Here is a 24,154-nt window from a genome sequence, read left to right as displayed (position 1 = left end):
ATATATTTAGGGTTGCTCAGAAAAAGCGAACCCGGAGGGTCCAGTTGCATGTGGGGCTGCGTAAAGGCTCCCCTGGGGAGTTCACTTGTACCCAAAGCCTTCCTTTGGGGGCACTTTTGGATGGGCGAAAAGGGATTGGAACGCATTTCCTGGGGCCTGATTTTTCCCTCGTCTCCGATGCCGGCTAGGGCTATGTTTATGGATACTCGGAAACAGCGAACCTGGAGGGTCCAGTTGCATGTGGGGCTGCGTAAAGGCTCCCCTGGGGAGTTCATTTGTACCCAAAGCCTTCCTTTGGGGGCACTTTTGCATGGTCCAAAGGGGATTGCAACGCATTTTCTAGGACCCGGTTTTTCAGTCTACTCCCATGCCGGCTAGGGATATATTTAGGGTTACTCGGAAAATTCGAACCCGGAGGGTCCAGTTGCATGTGGGGCTGCGTAAAGGCTCCCCTGGGGAGTTCACTTGTACCCAAAGCCTTCCTTTGGGGGCACTTTTGCATGGGCAAAACGGGCTTGGAACGCATTTCCTGGGGCCTGATTTTTCAGTCGTATTTGATGCCGGCTAGGGGTATGTTTAGGATTGCTCAGAAACAGGGAACCCGGAGGGTCCAGTTGCATGTGGGGCTGCGTAAAGGCTCCCCTGGGGAGTTCTCTTGTACCCAAAGCCTTCCTTTGGGGGCACTTTTGGATGGGCGAAAAGGGCTCGCAACGCATTTCCTGGGGCTTGATTTTTCACTCGTCTTCGATGCCGGCTAGGGCTATGTTTAGGGATGCTCGGAAAAAGCGAACCCGGAGGGTCCAGTTGCATGTGGGGCTGAGTAAAGGCTCCCCTGGGGAGTTCTCTTGTACCCAAAGCCTTCCTTTGGTGACACTTTTGGATGGTCCAAAGGGGCTCGAAACGCATTTCCTGGGGCCTGATTTTTCATTCGTCTTCGATGACGGCTAGGGTTATGTTTAGGGATGCTCGGAATAAGCAAACCCGGAGGGTCCAGTTGCATGTGGGGCTGCGTAAAGGCTCCCCTGGGGAGTTCTCTTGTACCCAAAGCCTTCCTTTGGGGGCACTTTTGGATGGTCCAAAGGGGCTTGCAACGCCTTTCCTGGGGCCTGATTTTTCACTCGTCTCCGATGACGGCTAGGGCTACGTTTAGGTTTGCTCATGAACAGAGAACCCGGAAGGTCCAGTTGCATGTGGGGCTGCGTAAAGGCTCCCCTGGGGACTTCACTTGTACCCAAAGACTTCCTTTGGGGGCACTTTTGCATGGTCCAAAGGGGCTTGCAACGCGTTTTCTGGGGCCCGGTTTTTCAGTCTTCTCCCATGCCGGCAAGGGATATATTTAGTGTTACTCGGAAACAGCGAACCCGGAGGGTCCAGTTGCATGTGGGGCTGCGTAAAGGCTCCCCTGGGGAGTTCACTTGTACCCAAAGACTTCCTTTGGGGGCACTTTTGGATGGTCCAAAGGGGCTTGAAACGCGTTTTCTGGGGCCCGGTTTTTCAGTCTTCTCCCATGCCGGCTAGGGATATATTTAGGGTTACTCGGAAAATGCGAACCCGGAGGGTCCAGTTGCATGTGGGGCTACGTAAAGGCTCCCCTTGGGAGTTCTCTTGTACCCAAAGCCTTCCTTTGGGGGCACTTTTGGATGGTCCAAAGGGGCTCGCAACGCATTTCCTGGGGCCTGATTTTTCACTCGTCTCCGATGACGGCTAGGGCTACGTTTAGGTTTGCTCAGGAACAGCGAACCCAGAGGGTCCAGTTGCATGTGGGGCTGCGTAAAGGATCCCCTGGGGAGTTCTCTTGTACCCAAAGCCTTCCTTTGGGGGCCCTTCTGGATGGGCGAAAAGGGCTTGGAACGCATTTCCTGGGGCCTGATTTTTCAGTCGTATTCGATTCCGTCTAGGGCTATGTTTAGTGATGCTCGGAAACAGCGAACCCGGAGGGTCCAGTTGCATGTGGGGCTGCGTAAATGCTCCCCTGGGGAGTTCTCTTGTATCCAAAACCTTCCTTTCGGGGCACTTTTGGATGGTCCAAAGGGTCTCGCGACGCATTTCCAGGGGCCTGATTTTTCACTCGTCTCCAATGACGGCTAGGGCTACGTTTAGGTTTGCTCAGGAACAGCGAACCCGGAGGGTCCAGTTGCATGTGGGGCTGCGTAAATGCTCCCTTGGGGAGTTCACTTGAACCCAAAGCCTTCTTTTGGGGGCACTTTTGCGTGCTACAAAGGGGCTTGCAAGGCGTTTTCTGGGGCCCGGTTTTTAAGTCTTCTCCCATGACGGCTAGGGATATATATAGGGATGCTCGGAAAAATCGAACCCGGAGGGTCCAGTTGCATGTGGGGCTGCGTAAAGGCTCCCCTAGGGAGTTCACTTGTACCCAAAGCCTTCCTTTGGGGGCACTTTTTGATGGGCGAAAAGGGCTTGGAACGCATTTTCTGGGGCCTGATTTTTCACTCGTCTCCGATGAAGGCTAGGTCTATGTTTAGGGATACTCGGAAACAGCGAACCTGGAGGGTCCAGTTGCATGTGGGGCTGCGTAAAGGCTCCCCTGGGGAGTTCTCTTGTACCCAAAGCCTTCCTTTCGGGGCACTTTTGGATGGGCGAAAAGGGCTCGCAACGCATTTCCTGGGGCCTTATTTTTCACTCGTCTTCGATGCCGGATAGGGCTACGTATAGTGATGCTCGGAAAAAGCGAACCCGGAGGGTCCAGTTGCATGTGGGGCTGCATAAAGGCTCCACTGGGGAGTTCACTTGTACCCAAAGCCTTCCTTTGGGGGCACATTGGCATGGTCCAAAGTGGCTTGCAACGCGTTTTCTGGGGCCTGGTTTTTCAGTCTTCTCTCATGCCGGCTACGGATATATTTAGGGTTACTCGGAAAATTCGAACCCGGAGGGTCCAGTTGCATGTGGGGCTGCGTAAAGGCTCCCCTGGGGAGTTCACTTGTACCAAAAGCCTTCCTTTGGGGGCACTTTTGGATGGTCCAAAGGGGCTTGCAACGCGTTTTCTGGGGCCCGATTTTTCACTCGTCTCCTTTGACGGCTAGGGATACGTTTAGGTTTGCTCAGGAACAGCGAACCCAGAGGGTCCAGTTGCATGTGGGGCTGCGTAAAGGCTCCCCTGGGGAGTTCTCTTGTACCCAAAGCCTTCCTTTGGGGGCACTTTTGGATGGTCCAAAGGGGCTTGCAACGCCTTTCCTGGGGCCTGATTTTTCACTCGTCTCCGATGACGGCTAGGGCTACGTTTAGGTTTGCTCATGAACAGAGAACCCGGAAGGTCCAGTTGCATGTGGGGCTGCGTAAAGGCTCCCCTGGGGAGTTCTCTTGTACCCAAAGACTTCCTTTGGGGGCACTTTTGCATGGTCCAAAGGGGCTTGCAACGCGTTTTCTGGGGCCCGGTTTTTCAGTCTTCTCCCATGCCGGCAAGGGATATATTTAGTGTTACTCGGAAACAGCGAACCCGGAGGGTCCAGTTGCATGTGGGGCTGCGTAAAGGCTCCCCTGGGGAGTTCACTTGTACCCAAAGACTTCCTTTGGGGGCACTTTTGCATGGTCCAAAGGGGCTTGAAACGCGTTTTCTGGGGCCCGGTTTTTCAGTCTTCTCCCATGCCGGCTAGGGATATATTTAGGGTTACTCGGAAAATGCGAACCCGGAGGGTCCAGTTGCATGTGGGGCTACGTAAAGGCTCCCCTGGGGAGTTCTCTTGTACCCAAAGCCTTCCTTTGGGGGCACTTTTGGATGGTCCAAAGGGGCTCGCAACGCATTTCCTGGGGCCTGATTTTTCACTCGTCTCCGATGACGGCTAGGGCTACGTTTAGGTTTGCTCAGGAACAGCGAACCCAGAGGGTCCAGTTGCATGTGGGGCTGCGTAAAGGATCCCCTGGGGAGTTCTCTTGTACCCAAAGCCTTCCTTTGGGGGCCCTTCTGGATGGGCGAAAAGGGCTTGGAACGCATTTCCTGGGGCCTGATTTTTCAGTCGTCTCCGATGACGGCTAGGGCTATGTTTAGTGATGCTCGGAAACAGCGAACCCGGAGGGTCCAGTTGCATGTGGGGCTGCGTAAATGCTCCCCTGGGGAGTTCTCTTGTATCCAAAACCTTCCTTTCGGGGCACTTTTGGATGGTCCAAAGGGTCTCGCGACGCATTTCCAGGGGCCTGATTTTTCACTCGTCTCCGATGACGGCTAGGGCTACGTTTAGGTTTGCTCAGGAACAGCGAACCCGGAGGGTCCAGTTGCATGTGGGGCTGCGTAAATGCTCCCTTGGGGAGTTCACTTGAACCCAAAGCCTTCTTTTGGGGGCACTTTTGCGTGCTACAAAGGGGCTTGCAAGGCGTTTAATGGGGCCCGGTTTTTAAGTCTTCTCCCATGACGGCTAGGGATATATATAGGGATGCTCGGAAAAATCGAACCCGGAGGGTCCAGTTGCATGTGGGGCTGCGTAAAGGCTCCCCTAGGGAGTTCACTTGTACCCAAAGCCTTCCTTTGGGGGCACTTTTTGATGGGCGAAAAGGGCTTGGAACGCATTTTCTGGGGCCTGATTTTTCACTCGTCTCCGATGAAGGCTAGGTCTATGTTTAGGGATACTCGGAAACAGCGAACCTGGAGGGTCCAGTTGCATGTGGGGCTGCGTAAAGGCTCCCCTGGGGAGTTCTCTTGTACCCAAAGCCTTCCTTTCGGGGCACTTTTGGATGGGCGAAAAGGGCTCGCAACGCATTTCCTGGGGCCTTATTTTTCACTCGTCTTCGATGCCGGATAGGGCTACGTATAGTGATGCTCGGAAAAAGCGAACCCGGAGGGTCCAGTTGCATGTGGGGCTGCATAAAGGCTCCACTGGGGAGTTCACTTGTACCCAAAGCCTTCCTTTGGGGGCACATTGGCATGGTCCAAAGTGGCTTGCAACGCGTTTTCTGGGGCCTGGTTTTTCAGTCTTCTCTCATGCCGGCTACGGATATATTTAGGGTTACTCGGAAAATTCGAACCCGGAGGGTCCAGTTGCATGTGGGGCTGCGTAAAGGCTCCCCTGGGGAGTTCACTTGTACCAAAAGCCTTCCTTTGGGGGCACTTTTGGATGGTCCAAAGGGGCTTGCAACGCGTTTTCTGGGGCCCGATTTTTCACTCGTCTCCTTTGACGGCTAGGGATACGTTTAGGTTTGCTCAGGAACAGCGAACCCAGAGGGTCCAGTTGCATGTGGGGCTGCGTAAAGGCTCCCCTGGGGAGTTCACTTGTACCAAAAGCCTTCCTTTGGGGGCACTTTTGGATGGTCCAAAGGGGCTTGAAACGCGTTTTCTGGGGCCCGATTTTTCACTCGTCTCCTTTGACGGCTAGGGATACGTTTAGGTTTGCTCAGGAACAGCGAACCCAGAGGGTCCAGTTGCATGTGGGGCTGCGTAAAGGCTCCCCTGGGGAGTTCACTTGTACCCAAAGCCTTCCTTTGGGGGCACTTTTGGATGGGCGAAAAGGGCTCGCAACGCATTTCCTGGGGCCTGATTTTTCAGTCGTATTCGATTCCGTCTAGGGCTATGTTTAGTGATGCTCGGAAAAAGCAAACCCGGAGGGTCCAGTTGCATGTGGGGCTGCGTAAAGGCTCCCCTGGGGAGTTCACTTGTACCCAAAGCCTTCCTTTGGGGGCACTTTTGGATGGGCAAAACGGGCTTGGAACGCATTTCCTGGGTCCTGATTTTTCAGTCGTATTTGATGCCGGCTAGGGGTATGTTTAGGTTTGCTCGGAAAAATCGAACCCGGAGGGTCCAGTTGCATGTTGGGCTTTGTAAAGGCTCCCCTGGGGAGTTCACTTGTACCCAAAGCCTTCCTTTGGGGGCACTTTTGGATGGTCCAAAGGGGCTCGCAACGCATTTCCTGGGGCCTGATTTTTCACTTGTCTCTGATGACACCTAGGGCTACATTTAGATTTGCTCAGGAACAGCGATCCCGGAGGGTCCAGTTGCATGTGGGGCTGCGTAAAGGCTTCCCTGGGGAGTTCTCTTGTACCCAAAGCCTTCCTTTGGGGGCACTTTTCGATGGTCCAAAGGTTCTTGCAACGCGTTTTTTGGGGCCCGGTTTTTCACTCTTCTCCCATGCCGGCTAGGGATATATTTAGGGTTACTCCGAAAATTCGAACCCGGAGGGTCCAGTTGCATGTGGGGCTGCGTAAAGGCTTCCCTGGGGAGTTCTCTTGTACCCAAAGCCTTCCTTTGGGGGCACTTTTCGATGTTCCAAAGGGGCTTGCAACACGTTTTCTGGAGCCCGATTTTTCACTCTTCTCCCATGCCGGCTAGGGATATATTTAGGGTTACTCCGAAAATTCGAACCCGGAGGGTCCAGTTGCATGTGGGGCTGCGTAAAGACTCCCCTGGGGAGTTCTCTTGTACCCAAAGCTTTCCTTTGGGGGCACTTTTGGATGGTCCAAAGGGGTTGCAACGCGTTTTCTGGGACCCGGTTTTTCAGTCTTCTCCCATGCCGGCTAGGGATATATTTAGGGTTGCTCGGAAAATTCGAACCCGGAGGGTCCAGTTGCATGTGGGGCTGCGTAAATGCTCCCCTGGGGAGTTCTCTTGTACCCAAAACCTTCCTTTGGGGGCACTTTTGGATGGTCCAAAGGGGCTCGCAACGCGTTTTCTGGGGCCCGGTTTTTCAGTCTTCTCCCATGCCGGCTAGGGATATATTTAGGGTTACTCGGAAAATTCGAACCCGGAGGGTCCAGTTGCATGTGGGGCTGCGTAAAGGCTCCCCTGGGGAGTTCTCTTGTACCCAAAGCCTTCCTTTGGGGGCACTTTTGGATGGTCCAAAGGGGCTTGCAACACATTTCCTGGGGCCTTATTTTTCAGTCGTCTTCAATGCATTCTAGGGTTATCTTTAGGGATGCTCGGAAACAGCGAACCCGGAGGGTCCAGTTGCATGTGGGGCTGCGTAAAGGCTCCCCTGGGGAGTTCACTTGTACCCAAAGCCTTCCTTTGGTGACACTTTTGGATGGTCCAAAGGGGCTCGCAACGCATTTCCTGGGGCCTGATTTTTCACTTGTCTCCGAAGACGGCTAGGGCTACGTTTAGGTTTGCTCAGGAACAGCGAACCCGGAGGGTCCAGTTGCATGTGGGGCTGCGTAAAGGCTTCCCTGGGGAGTTCACTTGTACCCAAAGCCTTCCTTTGGGGGCACTTTTGGATGGTCCAAAGGGGCTCGCAACGCATTTCCTGGGGCCTGATTTTTCACTTGTCTCCGATGACACCTAGGGCTACGTTTAGGTTTGCTCAGGAACAGCGATCCCGGAGGGTCCAGTTGCATGTGGGGCTGCGTAAAGGCTTCCCTGGGGAGTTCTCTTGTACCCAAAGCCTTCCTTTGGGGGCACTTTTCGATGGTCCAAAGGTTCTTGCAACGCGTTTTTTGGGGCCCGGTTTTTCAGTCTTCTCCCATGCCGGCTAGGGATATATTTAGGGTTACTCGGAAAATTCGAACACGGAGGGTCCAGTTGCATGTGGGGCTGCGTAAAGGCTCCCCTGGGGAGTTCTCTTGTACCCGAAGCCTTCCTTTGGGGGCACTTTTGGATGGTCCAAAGGGGCTCGCAACACATTTCCTGGGGCCTGATTTTTCACTCGTTTCCGATGACGGCTAGGGATACGTTTAGTTTTGCTCAGGAACAGCGAACCCGGAGGGTCCAGTTGCATGTGGGGCTGCGTAAATGCTCCCCTGGGGAGTTCTCTTGTACCCAAAGCCTTCCTTTGGGGGCACTTTTGGATGGTCCATAGGGGCTCGCAACCCATTTCCTTGGGCCTGATTTTTCACTCGTGTCCAATGACAGCGAGGTCTACATTTAGGTTTGCTCAGAAACAGCGAACCCGGAGGGTCCAGTTGCATGTGGGGCTTTGTAAAGGCTCCCCTGGGGAGTTCACTTGTACCCAAAGCCTTCCTTTGGGGGCACTTTTGGATGGTCCAAAGGGGCTCGCAACGCATTTCCTGGGGCCTGATTTTTAACTCGTCTCCGATGACACCTCGAGTTACGTTTAGTTTGCTCAGGAACAGCGAACCCGAAGGGTCCAGTTGCATGTGGGGCTGCGTAAAGGCTCCCCTGGGGAGTTCTCTTGTACCCAAAGCCTTCCTTTGGGGGCACTTTTGGATGGTCCAAAGGGGCTTGCAACGCGTTTTCTGGGGCCCGATTTTTCAGTCTTCTCCCATGCCGGCTAGGGATATATTTAGGATTACTCCGAAAATTCGAAACCGGAGGGTCCAGTTGCATGTGGGGCTGCGTAAAGGCTCCCCTGGGGAGTTCACTTGTACCCAAAGCCTTCCTTTGGGGGCACTTTTGGATCGTCCAAAGGGGCTTGCAACGCGTTTTCTGGGGCCCGATTTTTCAGTCTTCTCCCATTCCGGCTAGGGATATATTTAGGGTTACTCGGAAAATTCGAACCCGGAGGGTCCAGTTGCATGTGGGGCTGCGTAAAGGCTCCCCTGGGGAGTTCTCTTGTACCCAAAGCCTTCCTTTGGGGGCACTTTTGGATGGTCCAAAGGGGCTCAAAACGCATTTCCTGGGGTCTGATTTTTCAGTTGTCTCCGATGCCGGCTAGGGTTATGTTTAGGGATGCTCGGAAAAATCGAACCCGGAGGGTCCAGTTGCATGTGGGGCTGCGTAAAGGCTCCCCTGGGGAGTTCACTTGTACCCAAAGCCTTCCTTTGGTGACACTTTTGGATGGTCCAAAGGGGCTCGCAACACATTTCCTGGGGCCTGATTTTTCAGTCGTCTTCAATGCCGGCTAGGGTTATGTTTAGGGATGGTCGGAAAAATCGAACCCGGAGGGTCCAGTTGCATGTGGGGCTGCGTAAAGGCTCCCCTGGAGAGTTCAGTTGTACCCAAAGCCTTCCTTTGGGGGCACTTTTGCATGGTCCAAAGGGGCTCCCAACCCATTTCCTGGGGCCTGATTTTTCACTCGTCTCCAATGACAGCGAGGGCTACATTTAGGTTTGCTCAGAAACAGCGCACCCGGAGGGTCCAGTTGCATGTGGGGTTGCGTAAAGGCTCCCCTGGGGAGTTCACTTGTACCCAAAGCCTTCCTTTGGGGGCACTTTTGCATGGTCCAAAGGGGCTTGCAACGCGTTTTCTGGGGCCCGATTTTTCAGTCTTCTCCCATGCCGGCGAGGGATATATTTAGTGTTACTCCGAAAATTCGAACCCGGAGGGTCCAGTTGCATGTGGGGCTGCGTAAAGGCTCCCCTGGGGAGTTCACTTGTACCCAAAGCCTTCCTTTGGGGGCACTTTTGGATGGTCCAAAGGGGCTTGCAACGCGTTTTCTGGGGCCCGGTTTTTCAGTCTTCTCCCATGCCGGCTAGGGATATATTTAGGGTTACTCGGAAAATTCGAACCCGGAGGGTCCAGTTGCATGTGGGGCTGCGTAAAGGCTCCCCTGGGGAGTTCTCTTGTACCCAAAGCCTTCCTTTGGGGGCACTTTTGGATGGTCCAAAGGGGCTAGCAACGCATTTCCTGGGGTCTGATTTTTCAGTTATCTCCGATGCCGGCTAGGGTTATGTTTAGGGATGCTCGGAAAAATCGAACCCGGAGGGTCCAGTTGCATGTGGGGCTGCGTAAAGGCTCCCCTGAGGAGTTCTCTTGTACCCAAAGCCTTCCTTTGGGGGCACTTTTGGATGGGCGAAAAGGGCTCGCAACGCATTTCCTGGGGCCTGATTTTTCACTCGTCTCCGATGACGGCTAGGGCTAAGTTTAGGTTTGCTCAGGAACAGCGAACTCGGAGGGTCCAGTTGCATGTGGGGCTGCGTAAAGGCTCCCCTGGGGAGTTCTCTTGTACCCAAAGCCTTCCTTTGGGGGCACTTTTGGATGGTCCCCCCCCAGGGGACCTTCACACAGCCTGAAAAATCTTGCCCCAGAAAACGCGTTCATTTACGATATGGTGAGTGGGTTAGTTTAATCTTTCAGGTTCTGGTTTGGTTTAGTTTAGGGTGAGAGTATTAGGGTTAGGTTTAGGGATAGGGTTAGAGAATTAGGTTTAGTGTAAGGGTCAGTTTTAGGTTTAGTGTAACTTTTTTTTAGCGTAAGGTTAAGGGCTAAGTTTTGGATAAGAGTAAGGGTTAGACTTAGGGTAAGTGTTAAAGGGTTAGTGGAAGGGGAAGAGGAAGGGGAATGGAAAGGGGAAGTGGAAGGAGAAGGGTAACGGGAACGGGAATAGGAACGGGAAGGGTTAATGTAGTGGCCGTCCCGGTGCCGGGGTTCAGTCCCATGCGGATGGGAGGCTTGCCGTCCCGAGCTCCCGGGTGCCTCCGTCCGGAGGCGAGGAAGCAGACCGTCCCGAGCCCCTTGGTTCCGGTCTTGGGAGACACTAGTGCTAGCCGCACTGGGGTCCAGAGCCGACCTCGGGTGTCTCAGAGACGGCTATCCAATGGCACAGGTATCTGGCCACATACGGCGTGGTGCTTGCCGTGCGTTGAACGAGGCTGTTGCTGTCGAGACGTTCTGGGACCGGCTGTTCCGAAATCTGTGGACTGTGTTGGGCGTCATGCCGGCAAACTGTCCCGTGTTCCGGGTGTCCCTCCTCGATCGGCACGTTGGCCGGCCGTGCCGTGAAGCGGGAGGCTGGTGTCCGCTGCTATTGGGACTCGCCGTTCCCGTTCTATCCCGTGCGGTTCGGCGAACGACCATCCCACGCTCCCGGTTATATCCGTTCGGAGGCGCGGGAGCCGACCGTCCCGAGCCCCTAGACGCAGGTCGTGGGCAACGTCTGTGCTAGCCACACCACGGTCCGGGCCCCGTATCAGGCGGATCGGAAAAGGCGATCCCACGACACGAATGTGCGGCCACGAGCTACATGCGTAGCAGCCGTGTTCTGAAACAGGAGGTTGTCATCCGGAGGCTCGGGGGCTGCCTGTCCCCAGGACCAAAGCTTCTGACCTGTCCGGAGCGGCAGCCGTCCGTCCCGAACACCCACGCTCTGGTCCTGGGCGATGTGTGTGCTAGCCGCACTAGGACCCGGTCGAACCTCTGTCGGCTCCGCTATTTCGATCCCAGGTAACTTGTGTCCTTCTACGGGCTGCGTGGGTCCGGCTTCCCGAGCCCTAGGCTCCGGTCCTGGGCGACGTGTGTGCTAGCCGCGCCGGGGTCCGGGTCCCGCATTGGGCGGCTGGACGAAAGTGATCGCAAGACACGGGTGACTGGCCACAAGCGGTGTGGGTGCCAGCTTTGCCGCGAAGCAGGAGGCTATCCTCCGCCGGCTCGTGGGCTGGCAGTCGAGGGGACATGGGGTTCTGTCCTCTCCGGAGCGGCAGTCGTCCGTCCCGAACAGCCACGCTCCTATCCTGGGCGACGCGTGTGCTAGCCGCTCTGGGGTCCGGGTGGGACCTCGGTCGAGTCCGCTATTTCGATCGCAGGAAACGTGTGTCCCTCTACGGGCTGCGTGGGTCCGGCTTCCCGAGTCCCTTGGCTCCGGTCCTGCGCGACGTGTGTGCTAGCCACACTGGGGTCCGGGTGGGACCTCGGTCGGCTCCGCTATTTCGATCGCAGGAAACGTGTGTCCCTCTACGGGCTGCGTGGGTCCGGCTTCCCGAGTCCCTAGGCTCCGGTCCTGCGCGACGTGTGTGCTAGCCGCACCGGGGTCCGGGTCCCGTCTCGGGCGGACTGTGGACAACGATCCCAAGACACGGTTGTCCGGCCACGAGCGGCATGAAAGCCAGACTTGCCGCGAAGCGTCAGGCTGTCGTTCAGCGGCTCGGAGTTACGCCGTCCCTGGGACCGGGGATTCAGACAGTCCAGAGCGGCAGGCGTCCGGATGTGATCCCTGGGCTCTGGTCCTGGGCGACGCGTGTGCTAGCCGCGCCGGGGACCGGGTCCCGCTTTGGGCGGCTGGACGAAAGTGATCGCAAGACACGGGTGACTGGCCACAAGCGGTGTCGGTACAAGCTTTGCCGCGAAGCAGGAGGCTGTCCTCCGCCGGCTCGTGGGCTGGCAGTCGCGGGGACATGGGGTTCTGTCCTCTCCGGAGCGGCAGCCGTCCGTCCCGAACAGCCACGCTCCTATCCTGGGCGACGTGTGTGCTAGCCGCTCTGGGGTCCGGGTGGGACCTCGGTCGAGTCCGCTATTTCGATCGCAGGAAACGTGTGTCCCTCTACGGGCTGCGTGGGTCCGGCTTCCCGAGTCCCTTGGCTCCGGTCCTGCGCGACGTGTGTGCTAGCCACACTGGGGTCCGGGTGGGACCTTGGTCGGCTCCGCTATTTCGATCGCAGGAAACGTGTGTCCCTCTACGGGCTGCGTGGGTCCGACTTCCCGAGCCCCTAGGCTCCGGTCCTGCGCGACGTGTGTGCTAGCCGCACCGGGGTCCGTGTCCCGTCTCGGGCGGACTGTGGACAACGATCCCAAGACACGGTTGTCCGGCCACGAGCGGCATGAAAGCCAGACTTGCCGCGAAGCGTCAGGCTGTCGTTCAGCGGCTCGGAGTTACGCCGTCCCTGGGACCGGGGATTCAGACAGTCCAGAGCGGCAGGCGTCCGGATGTGATCCCTGGGCTCCGGTCCTGGGCGACGAGTGTGCTAGCCGCGCCGGGGTCCGGGTCCCGCCTTGGGCGGCTCGACGAAAGTGATCGCAAGACACGGGTGACCGGCCACAAGCGGTGTGGGTGCCAGCCCTGCCGCGAAGCAGGAGGCTGTGTTCCGTTCGCTCGGCAACTGTGCGTCCCGGAGCGGCCGCCGTCTTTCCCGAACGCCAAGACTCCGGTCCTGGGAGACGTGTATGCTAGCCGCGCAAGGGTAAGAATCCCGTTTCGGGCGGATTGGGGACAACGATCCCATGACACGGTTGTCCGGCCACGAGCGGCATGGGAGCCAGACTTGCCGCGAAGCGTGTGGCTGTCGTGCGCTGGCTCGGGGGCTGGCAGTCGCGGGGACATGGGGTTCTGTCCTCTCCGGAGCGGCAGCCGTCCGTCCCGAACAGCCACGCTCCTATCCTGGGCGACGTGTGTGCTAGCCGCACTGGGGTCCGGGTGGGACCTCTGTCGGCTCCGCTATTTCTATCGCAGGAAACGTGTGTCCCTCTACGGGCTGCGTGGGTCCGGCTTCCCGAGCCCCTAGGCTCCTATCCTGGGCGACGTGTGTGCTAGCCGCGCCGGGGTCCGGGTCCCGCATTGGGCGGCTGGACGAAAGTGATCGCAAGACACGGGTGACTGGCCACAAGCGGTGTGGGTGCCAGCTTTGCCGCGAAGCAGGAGGCTGTCCTCCGCCGGCTCGTGGGCTGGCAGTCGCGGGGACATGGGGTTCTGTCCTGTCCGGAGTGGCAGTCGTCCGTCCCGAACAGCCACGCTCCTATCCTGGGCGACGTGTGTGCTAGCCGCTCTGGGGTCCGGGTGGGACCTCGGTCGAGTCCGCTATTTCGATCGCAGGAAACGTGTGTCCCTCTACGGGCTGCGTGGGTCCGGCTTCCCGAGTCCCTTGGCTCCGGTCCTGCGCGACGTGTGTGCTAGCCGCACCGGGGTCCGGGTCCCGTCTCGGGCGGACTGTGGACAACGATCCCAAGACACGGTTGTCCGGCCACGAGCGGCATGAAAGCCAGACTTGCTGCGAAGCGTCAGGCTGTCGTTCAGCGGCTCGGAGTTACGCCGTCCCTGGGACCGGGGATTCAGACAGTCCAGAGCGGCAGTCGTCCGGATGTGATCCCTGGGCTCCGGTCCTGGGCGACGTGTGTGCTAGCCGCGCCGGGGTCCGGGTACCGCCTTGGGCGGCTCGACGAAAGTGATCGCAAGACACGGGTGACCGGCCACAAGCGGTGTGGGTGCCAGCCCTGCCGCGAAGCAGGAGGCTGTGTTCCGTTCGCTCGGCAACTGTGCGTCCCGGAGCGGCCGCCGTCTTTCCCGAACGCCAAGACTCCGGTCCTAGGAGACGTGTATGCTAGCCGCGCAAGGGTAAGAATCCCGTTTCGGGCAGATTTTGGACAACGATCCCATGACATGGTTGTCCGGCCACGAGCGGCATGGGAGCCAGACTTGCCGCGAAGCGTGTGGCTGTCCTCCGCTGGCTCGTGGGCTGGCAGTCGCGGGGACATGGGGTTCTGTCCTCTCCGGAGCGGCAGCCGTCCGTCCCGAACAGCCACGCTCCTATCCTGGGCGACGTGTGTGCTAGCTGCACGGGGGTCCGGGTTCTGTCTTGGGCGGCTCGGGGAACGAGATCCCACGACACAGTGGTCCGGCCACGGGCTGCATGCGTAGCAGCCGTGTCGTGAAACAGGAGGCTGTCATCCGCTGGCTCGGGGGCTGGTTTTCCCCGAGACGAAAGCTTCTGTCCTGTCCGGAGCGGCGGCCGTCCTTCCCGAGCACCCACGCTCTGGTCCTGGGCGACGTGTGTGCTAGCCGCAATAGGACCCGGTCGGACCTCTGTCGGCTCCGCTATTACGATCGCAGGAAACGTGTGTCCCTCTACGGGCTGCGTGGGTCCGGCTTCCCGAGCCCCTAGGCTCCTATCCTGGGCGACGTGTGTGCTAGCCGCGCCGGGGACCGGGTCCCGCTTTGGGCGGCTGGACGAAAGTGATCGCAAGACACGGGTGACTGGCCACAAGCGGTGTGGGTGCCAGCTTTGCCGCGAAGCAGGAGGCTGTCCTCCGCCGGCTCGTGGGCTGGCAGTCGCGGGGACATGGGGTTCTGTCCTCTCCGGAGCGGCAGCCGTCCGTCCCGAACAGCCACGCTCCTATCCTGGGCGACGTGTGTGCTAGCCGCACTGGGGTCCGGGTGGGACCTCTGTCGGCTCCGCTATTTCGATCGCAGAAATCGTGTGTCCCTCTACGGGCTGCGTGAGTCCGGCTTCCCGAGTCCCTAGGCTCCGGTCCTGCTCGACGTGTGTGCTAGCCGCACCGGGGTCCGGGTCCCGTCTCGGGCGGACTGTGGACAACGATCCCAAGACACGGTTGTCCGGCCACGAGCGGCATGAAAGCCAGACTTGCCGCGAAGCGTCAGGCTGTCGTTCAGCGGCTCGGAGTTACGCCGTCCCTGGGACCGGGGATTCAGACAGTCCAGAGCGGCAGGCGTCCGGATGTGATCCCTGGGCTCCGGTCCTGGGCGACGAGTGTGCTAGCCGCGCCGGGGTCCGGGTCCCGCCTTGGGCGGCCCGATGAAAGTGATCTCAAGACACGGTTGTCCGGCCACAAGCGCTGTGGCTGCCAGCCGTGTCGAGAAGTGGAGCCTATCGTTCAGCGGCTCGGAGTTACGCCGTCCCTGGGACCGGGGATTCAGACAGTCCAGAGCGGCAGGCGTCCGGATGTGGTGCCTGGGCTCCGGTCCTGGGCGACGAGTGTGCTAGCCGCGCCGGGGTCCGGGTCCCGCCTTGGGCGGCTCGACGAAAGTGATCGCAAGACACGGGTGTCCAGCCACAAGCGGTGTGGGTGCCAGCCCTGCCGCGAAGCAGGAGGCTGTGTTCCGTTCGCTTGGCAACTGTGCGTCCCGGAGCGGCCGCCGTCTTTCCCGAACGCCAAGACTCCGGTCCTGGGAGACGTGTATGCTAGCCGCGCAAGGGTAAGAATCCCGTTTCGGGCGGATTGGGGACAACGATCCCATGACACGGTTGTCCGGCCACGAGCGGCATGGGAGCCAGACTTGCCGCGAAGCGTGTGGCTGTCCTCCGCTGGCTCGTGAGCTGGCAGTCGCGGGGACATGGGGTTCTGTCCTCTCCGGAGCGGCAGCCGTCCGTCCCGAACAGCCACGCTCCTATCCTGGGCGACGTGTGTGCTAGCTGCACGGGGGTCCGGGTTCTGTCTTGGGCGGCTCGGGGAACGAGATCCCACGACACAGTGGTCCGGCCATGGGCTGCATGCCTAGCAGCCGTGTCGTGAAACAGGAGGCTGTCATCCGCTGGCTCGGGGGCTGGTTGTCCCCGAGACGAAAGCTTCTGTCCTGTCCGGAGCGGCGGCCGTCCTTCCCGAGCACCCACGCTCTGGTCCTGGGCGACGTGTGTGCTAGCCGCAATAGGACCCGGTCGGACCTCTGTCGGCTCCGCTATTTCGATCGCAGGAAACGTGTGTCCCTCTACGGGCTGCGTGGGTCCGGCTTCCCGAGCCCCTAGGCTCCTATCCTGGGCGACGTGTGTGCTAGCCGCGCCGGGGTCCGGGTCCCGCTTTGGGCGCCTGGACGAAAGTGATCGCAAGACACGGGTGACTGGCCACAAGCGGTGTGGGTGCCAGCTTTGCCGCGAAGCAGGAGGCTGTCCTCCGCCGGCTCGTGGGCTGGCAGTCGCGGGGACATGGGGTTCTGTCCTCTCCGGAGCGGCAGCCGTCCGTCCCGAACAGCCACGCTCCTATCCTGGGCGACGTGTGTGCTAGCCGCACTGGGGTCCGGGTGGGACCTCTGTCGGCTCCGCTATTTCGATCGCAGAAATCGTGTGTCCCTCTACGGGCTGCGTGGGTCCGGCTTCCCGAGCCCCTAGGCTCCGGTCCTGCTCGACGTGTGTGCTAGCCGCACCGGGGTCCGGGTCCCGTCTCGGGCGGACTGTGGACAACGATCCCAAGACACGGTTGTCCGGCCACGAGCGGCATGAAAGCCAGACTTGCCGCGAAGCGTCAGGCTGTCGTTCAGCGGCTCGGAGTTACGCCGTCCCTGGGACCGGGGATTCAGACAGTCCAGAGCGGCAGGCGTCCGGATGTGATCCCTGGGCTCCGGTCCTGGGCGACGAGTGCGCTAGCCGCGCCGGGGTCCGGGTCCCGCCTTGGGCGGCCCGATGAAAGTGATCTCAAGACACGGTTGTCCAGCCACAAGCGCTGTGGCTGCCAGCCGTGTCGAGAAGTGGAGCCTATCGTTCAGCGGCTCAGAGTTACGCCGTCCCTGGGACCGGGGATTCAGACAGTCCAGAGCGGCAGTCGTCCGGATGTGGTCCCTTGGCTCCGGTCCTGGGCGACGAGTGTGCTAGCCGCGCTGGGGTCCGGGTCCCGCCTTGGGCGGCTCGACGAATGTGATCGCAAGACACGGGTGACCGGCCACAAGCGGTGTGGGTGCCAGCCCTGCCGCGAAGCAGGAGGCTGTGTTCCGTTCGCTCGGCAACTGTGCGTCCCGGAGCGGCCGCCGTCTTTCCCGAACGCCAAGACTCCGGTCCTGGGAGACGTGTATGCTAGCCGCGCAAGGGTAAGAATCCCGTTTCGGGCGGATTGGGGACAACGATCCCATGACACGGTTGTCCGGCCACGAGCGGCATGGGAGCCAGACTTGCCGCGAAGCGTGTGGCTGTCCTCCGCTGGCTCGTGGGCTGGCAGTCGCGGGGCCAAGGGGTTCTGTCCTCTCCAGAGCGGCAGCCGTCCGTCCCGAACAGCCACGCTCCTATCCTGGGCGACGTGTGTGCTAGCTGCACGGGGGTCCGGGTTCTGTCTTGGGCGGCTCGGGGAACGAGATCCCACGACACAGTGGTCCGGCCATGGGCTGCATGCCTAGCAGCCGTGTCGTGAAACAGGAGGCTGTCATCCGCTGGCTCGGGGGCTGGTTGTCCCCGAGACGAAAGCTTCTGTCCTGTCCGGAGCGGTGGCCGTCCTTCCCGAGCACCCACGCTCTGGTCCTGGGCGACGTGTGTGCTAGCCGCAATAGGACCCGGTCGGACCTCTGTCGGCTCCGCTATTACGATCGCAGGAAACGTGTGTCCCTCTACGGGCTGCGTGGGTCCGGCTTCCCGAGCCCCTAGGCTCCTATCCTGGGCGACGTGTGTGCTAGCCGCGCCGGGGTCCGGGTCCCGCCTTGGGCGGCTCGACGAAAGTGATCGCAAGACACGGTTGTCCGGCCACAAGCGGTGTGGGTGCCAGCCTTGCCGTGAAGCAGGAGGCTGCGTTCCATTCGCTCGGAAGCCTTCGTTTGTGGGAACTTATGGTTGGGCGAAAGGGGCTTTGAATGTAGTTTCTGGGTCGCAATTTTTCGTTCGTCTCAAATGCCTGGTAGGGACGTTTTTCGGATCCCTCAGTAAGATCGAAGTCAGAGGGTACATTTGCATTTGGGGCTGTGTGAACACTCCCCTGGAGAGATCAGTTTAGCCATAGCCTTTCAAAGGGGCAGTATTTGAAGGGCGAAAGGGGATTTGAACGCATTTTCTCGGGCCCTCTTTTGAATTCCTCTCCCATACCTGGAAGTGCTATGTTGCAGGTTGCGCAGAAATAGCAAACACAGAGGGCAAAGTGGCATGTGGGGCTGCGTGAAGGCTCCCCTGGGGAGTTCAGATGTACCCAAAGCCTTCCTTTGGGGGTACATTTCGATAGGCGAAAGGTCTTATAAGGCATTTTCTTTGGCCCGATTTTTCAGTCATGTCCGATGCCAGCTAGGGCTATATTTAGGCTTGCAGTGAAAGAGCGAACACGGAGGGTCCAGTTGCATGTGGGGCTGCATAAAGGCTCCCCAGGGGAGTTCAGTTTTACCCAAGAAAACGCCTTACAAGACACTTTCGCCCATCCAAATGTGCCACCAAAGGAAGGTGTGGTTACAAGTGAACTCCCCAGGGGAGGCTTTACGCAGCATTACATGCAACTGGACACTCCGGGTTCACTATTTCACCGCAAGAATAAATATGGCCCTAGCCGCAAAGGGAGAAGACTGAAAACTCAGGCCACAGAAAAAGTGTTACAAACCCCATTCGCCCATCCAAAAGTGCCCCCAAAGGAAGGCTTTGGGTACAACTGAACTCCCCAGGAGAGCCTTTACGCAGCCCCACATGCAACTGGACCCTCCGAGTTCGCTGTTTCCGAGCAAAACTAAATATAGCCCCAGATGGCATTGGAGATGACTGAAAACTCGGGCCCCAGAAAACCCATTCCGAGCCCCATTCGCCCATCCAAAAGTTCCCCCAGAGGAAGGCATTGGGTACAAGTGAACTCCCCAGGGGAGCCTTTATGCAGCCCCACATGCAACTATACCCTCCGCGTTCACTGTTTCTACGCAAGCCTAAATATAGCCCACGGCGCATTTGGAGAAGACTGAAAAAGCGGGCCTCAGAAAACGCATTGCGATTCCTCTTGGACCATCCAAAAGTGCCCCCAAAGGAAGGCTTTGGGTACAAGAGAACTCCCCAGGAGAGCATTTATGCAGCCCCACATGCAACTGGACCCTCCGGGTTCGCCCTTTTCGAGCAACACTAAATATAGCCCTAGCTGGCATTGGAGGCAACTGAAAAATCGGGCCTCAGAAAACGCATTCCGAGCCCCATTCTCCCATCCAGAAGTGCCCGCAGAGGAAGGCTTTGAGTACAAGTGAACTCCCCAGGGGAGCCTTTACGCAGCACCATATGCAACTGGATCCTCCGGGTTCGATTTTTCCGAGCAACACTAAATATATCCATAGCCGGCATGGGAGAAGACTGAAAAACCGGGCCCCAGAAAACGCGTTGCAAGCCCCTATCGCACATCCAAAAGTGCCCCCAAAGGAAGTCTTTGGGTAGAAGTGAACTCCCCAGGGGAGCCTTTACGCAGCCCCACATGCAACTGGACCCTCCGGGTTCGCTGTTTCCGAGTATCCCTAAACATAGCCCTAGCCGTCATCGGAGACGAATGAAAAATCAGGCCCCAGGAAATGCGTTGCGTACCCCTTTCTCCCATCCAAAAGTGCCCCCAAAGGAAGGCTTTGGGTACAAGAGAACTCCCCAGGGGAGCCTTTACAAAGCCCCACATGCAACTGGACCCTCCGGGTTCGCTTTTCCTGAGCAAACCTAAACGTAGCCTTAGCCGTCATTTGAAACGAGTGAAAAATCAGGCACCAGGAAATGCGTTGCGAGCCCCTTTGGACCATCCAAAAGTGTCACCAAAGGAAGGCTTTGGGTACAAGTGAACTCCCCAGGGGAGCCTTTACGCAGCCCCACATGCAACTGGACCCTCCGGGTTCGCTGTTTCCGAGTATCCCAAAACATAGCCCTAGCCGGCATCGAAGACAACTGAAAAATCAGGCCCCAGGAAATGCGTTGCGAGCCCCTTTGGACCATCCAAAAGTGCCCCCAAAGGAAGGCTTTGGGTACAAAAAACTCCCCAGGGGAGCCTTTACGCAGCCCCACATGCAACTGGACCCTCCGGGTTCGCTGTTCCTGAGCAAACCTAAACGTAGCCCTAGCCGTCATCGGAGACGAGTGAAAAATCAGGCCCCAGGAAATGCCTTCCAAGCCCTTTTTGCCCATCCAAAAGTGCCCCCAAAGGAAGGCTTTGGGTACAAGTGAACTCCCCAGGGGAGCCTTTACGCAGCCCCACATGCAACTGGACCCTCCGGGTTCGCTGTTCCTGAGCAAACCTAAACGTAGCCGAAGGTGTCATCGGAGACGACTGAAAAATCAGGCCCCAGGAAATGCGTTGCGATCCTCTTTGGACCATCCAAAAGAGCCCCCAAAGGAAGGCTTTGGGTAAAATTGAACTCCCCAGGGGAGCCTTTACGCAGCCCCACATGCTACTTGACCCTCCGGGTTCGCTGTTTCCGAGCATTCCTAAACATAGTCCTAGCCGGCATCGGAGACGAGTGAAAAATCACGCCCCAGGAAATGCGTTTCGAGCCCCTTTGGACCTACCAAAAGTGCCCCCAAAGGAAGGCTTTGGGTACAAATGAACTCCCCAGGGGAGCCTTTACGCAGCCCCACATGCAACTGGACCCTCCAGGTTCGCTGTTCCCGAGCAAACCTAAACGTAGCCCTAGCCGTTATCGAAGACCAATGAAAAATCAGGCCCCAGGAAATGCGTTCCAAGCCCTTTTCGCCCATCCAAAAGTGCCCGCAAAGGAAGGCTTTGGGTACAAGAGAACTCCCCAGGGGAGCCTTTACGCAGCCCCACATGCAACTGGACCCTCCGGGTTCGCTGTTCCTGAGCAAACCTAAACGTAGCCCTAGCCGTCATGGGAGACGAGTGAAAAATCACGCCCCAGGAAATGCGTTGCGAGCCCATTTCGACCATCCAAAGGTGCCCCCAAAAGAAGGCTTTGGGTACAAGTGAACTCCCCAGGGGAGCCTTTACGCAGCCCCACATGCAACTGGACCCTCCGGGTTCGCTGTTCCTGAGCAAACCTAAACGTAGCAATAGGTGTCATGGGAGACGAGAGAAAAATCAGGCCCAAGGAAATGCGTTGCGAGCCCCTTTGGACCTACCAAAAGTGCCCCCAAAGGAAGGCTTTGGGTACAAGAGAACCTCCCAGGGGAGCCTTTACGCAGCCCCACATGCAACTGGACCCTCCGGGTTCGCTGTTCCTGAGCAAACCTAAACGTAGCCCTAGCCGGCATCGGAGACGAGTGAAAAATCAGGCCCCAGGAAATGCGTTGCGAGCCCCTTTGGACCATCCAAAAGTGCCCCCAAAGGAAGGCATTGGGTACAAGAGAGCTCCCCAGGGGAGCCTTTACGCAGCCCCACATGCAACTGGACCCTCCGGGTTCGCTGTTCCTGAGCAAACCTAAACGTAGCCCTAGCCGTCATCGGAGAAGAGTGAGAAATCAGGTCCCAGGAAATGCGTTGCGTACCCCTTTCTCCCATCCAAAAGTGCCCCCAAAGGAAGGCTTTGGGTACATCTGAAGTTCCCAGGGGAGCCTTTACGCAGCCCCACATGCAACTGGACCCTCCGGGTTCGCTGTTCCTGAGCAAACCTAAACGTAGCCCTAGCCGTCATCGGAGACGAGTGAAAAATCAGGCCCAAGGAAATGCCTTCCAAGCCCTTTTTGCCCATCCAAAAGTGCCCCCAAAGGAAGGCTTTGGGTACAAGTGAACTCCCCAGGGGAGCCTTTACGAAGCCCCACATGCAACTGGACCCTCCGGGTTCGCTGTTCCTGAGCAAACCTAAACGTAGCCGAAGGTGTCATCGGAGACGACTGAAAAATCAGGCCCCAGGAAATGCGTTGCGAGCCTCTTTGGACCATCCAAAAGTGCCCCCAAAGGAAGGCTTTGGGTACAAGTGAACTCCCCAGGGGAGCCTTTACGCAGCCCCACATGCAACTGGACCCTCCGGGTTCGCTGTTTCCGAGCATTCCTAAACATAGCCCTAGCCGGCATCGGAGACGAGTGAAAAATCACGCCCCAGGAAATGCGTTGCGAGCCCGTTTGGACCATCCAAAAGTGCCCCCAAAGGAAGGCTTTGGGTACAAGAGAACTCCCCAGGGGAGCCTTTACGCAGCCCCACATGCAACTGGACCCTCTGAGATCGCTGTTCCCGAGCAAACCTAAACGTAGCCCTAGCCGTCATCGAAGACCAATGAAAAATCAGGCCCCAGGAAATGCGTTCCAAGCCCTTTTCGCCCATCCAGAAGTGCCCCCAAAGGAAGGCTTTGGCTAAAATTGAACTCCCCAGGGGAGCCTTTACGCAGCCCCACATGCAACTGGACCCTCCGGGTTCGCTGTTCCTGAGCAAACCTAAACGTAGCCCTAGCCGTCATCGGAGACGAGTGAAAAATCAGTCCCCAGGAAATGCGTTGCGAGCCCCTTTCGACCATCCAAAGGTGCCCCCAAAAGAAGTCTTTGGGTACAAGTGAACTCCCCAGGGGAGCCTTTACGCAGCCCCACATGCAACTGGACCCTCCGTTTTCGCTGTTCCTGAGCAAACCTAAACGTAGCAATAGGTGTCATGGGAGACGAGAGAAAAATCAGGCCCAAGGAAATGCGTTGCGAGCCACTTTGGACCATCCAAAAGTGCCCCCAAAGGAAGGCTTTGGGTACAAGAGAACGCCCCAGGGGAGCCTTTACGCAGCCCCACATGCAACTGGACCCTCCGGGTTCGCTGTTCCTGAGCAAACCTAAACGTAGCCCTAGCCGTCATCGGAGACGAGTGAAAAATCAGGCCCCAGGAAATGCGTTGCGAGCCCCTTTGGACCATACAAAAGTGCCCCCAAAGGAAGGCTTTGGGTACAAGAGAACTCCCCAGGGGAGCCTTTACGCAGCCCCACATGCAACTGGAACCTCCAGGATCGCTGTTCCTGAGCAAACCTAAACGTAGCCCTAGCTGTCATCGAAGACGAGTGAAAAATCAGGCCCCAGGAAATGCGTTGCGAACCCCTTTGGACCATCCAAAAGTGCCCCCAAAGGAAGGTTTTGGGTACAAGTGAACTCCCCAGGGGAGCCTTTACGCAGCCCAACATGCAACTGGACCCTCCGGGATCGCTGTTCCTGAGCAAACATAAACGTAACCCTAGCCGTCATCGGAGACGAGTGAAAATTCAGGCCCCAGGAAATGCGTTCCAAGCCCTTTTTGCTCATCCAAAAGTGCCCCCAAAGGAAGGCTTTGGGTACAAGAGAACTCCCCAGGGGAGCCTTTACGCAGCCCCACATGCAACTGGACCCTCTGAGATCGCTGTTCCCGAGCACACCTAAACGTAGCCCTAGCCGTCATCGAAGAGGAATGAAAAATCAGGCCCCAGGAAATGCGTTGCGTGCCCCTGTCGCCCATCCAAAAGTGCCCCCAAAGGAAGGCTTTGGGTACAAGTGAACTCCCCAGGGGAGCCTTTACGCAGCCCCACATGCAACTGGACCCTCCGGCTTCGCTGTTCATGAGCAAACCTAAACGTAGCCCTAGCCGTCATCGGATACGACTGAAAAATCAGGCCCCAGGAAATGCGTTGCGTGCCCCTTTGGACAATCCAAAAGTGCCCGCAAAGGAAGGCTTTGGGTACATCTGAAGTTCCCAGGGGAGCCTTTACACAGCCCCACATGCAACCTGACCCTCCGGGTTCGCTGTTCCTGAATATCCTTAAATATAGCCCTAGCCAGCATCGAAGACGACTGAAAAATCAGGCTCAAGGAAATGTGTTGCGAGCCCCTTTCGCCCATCCAAAAGTGCCCCCAAAGGAAGGCTTTGGGTACAAGTGAACTCCCCAGGGGAGACTTTATGCAGCCCCACATGCGACTGGACCCTCCGGGTTCGCTGTTTCCGAGCAAACCTAAACGTATCCCTAGCCGTCATCGGAGACGAGTGACAAATCAGGCCCCAGGAAATGCGTTGCGAGCCCCTTTGGACCATCCAAAAGTGCCCCCAAAGGAAGGCTTTGGGTACAAGAGAACTTTCCAGGGGAGCCTTTACGCAGCCCCACATGCAACTGGACCCTCTGGGTTCGATTTTCCTGAGCAAACCTAAACGTTTCCATAGCCGTCATAGGAGACGACTGAAAAATCAGGCCCAAGGAAATGCCTTGCGAGACCCTTTGGACCATCCAAAAGTGCTCCCAAAGGAAGGCTTTGGGTACAAGTGAACTCCCCAGGGGAGCCTTTACGCAGCCCCACATGCGATTGGACCCT

The sequence above is a fragment of the Anas platyrhynchos genome, chromosome 38, assembly GCF_047663525.1.
Source record: "Anas platyrhynchos isolate ZD024472 breed Pekin duck chromosome 38, IASCAAS_PekinDuck_T2T, whole genome shotgun sequence".
Lineage (NCBI taxonomy): Eukaryota > Metazoa > Chordata > Aves > Anseriformes > Anatidae > Anas > Anas platyrhynchos.
Note: the sequence above shows the minus strand (reverse complement) of the source record.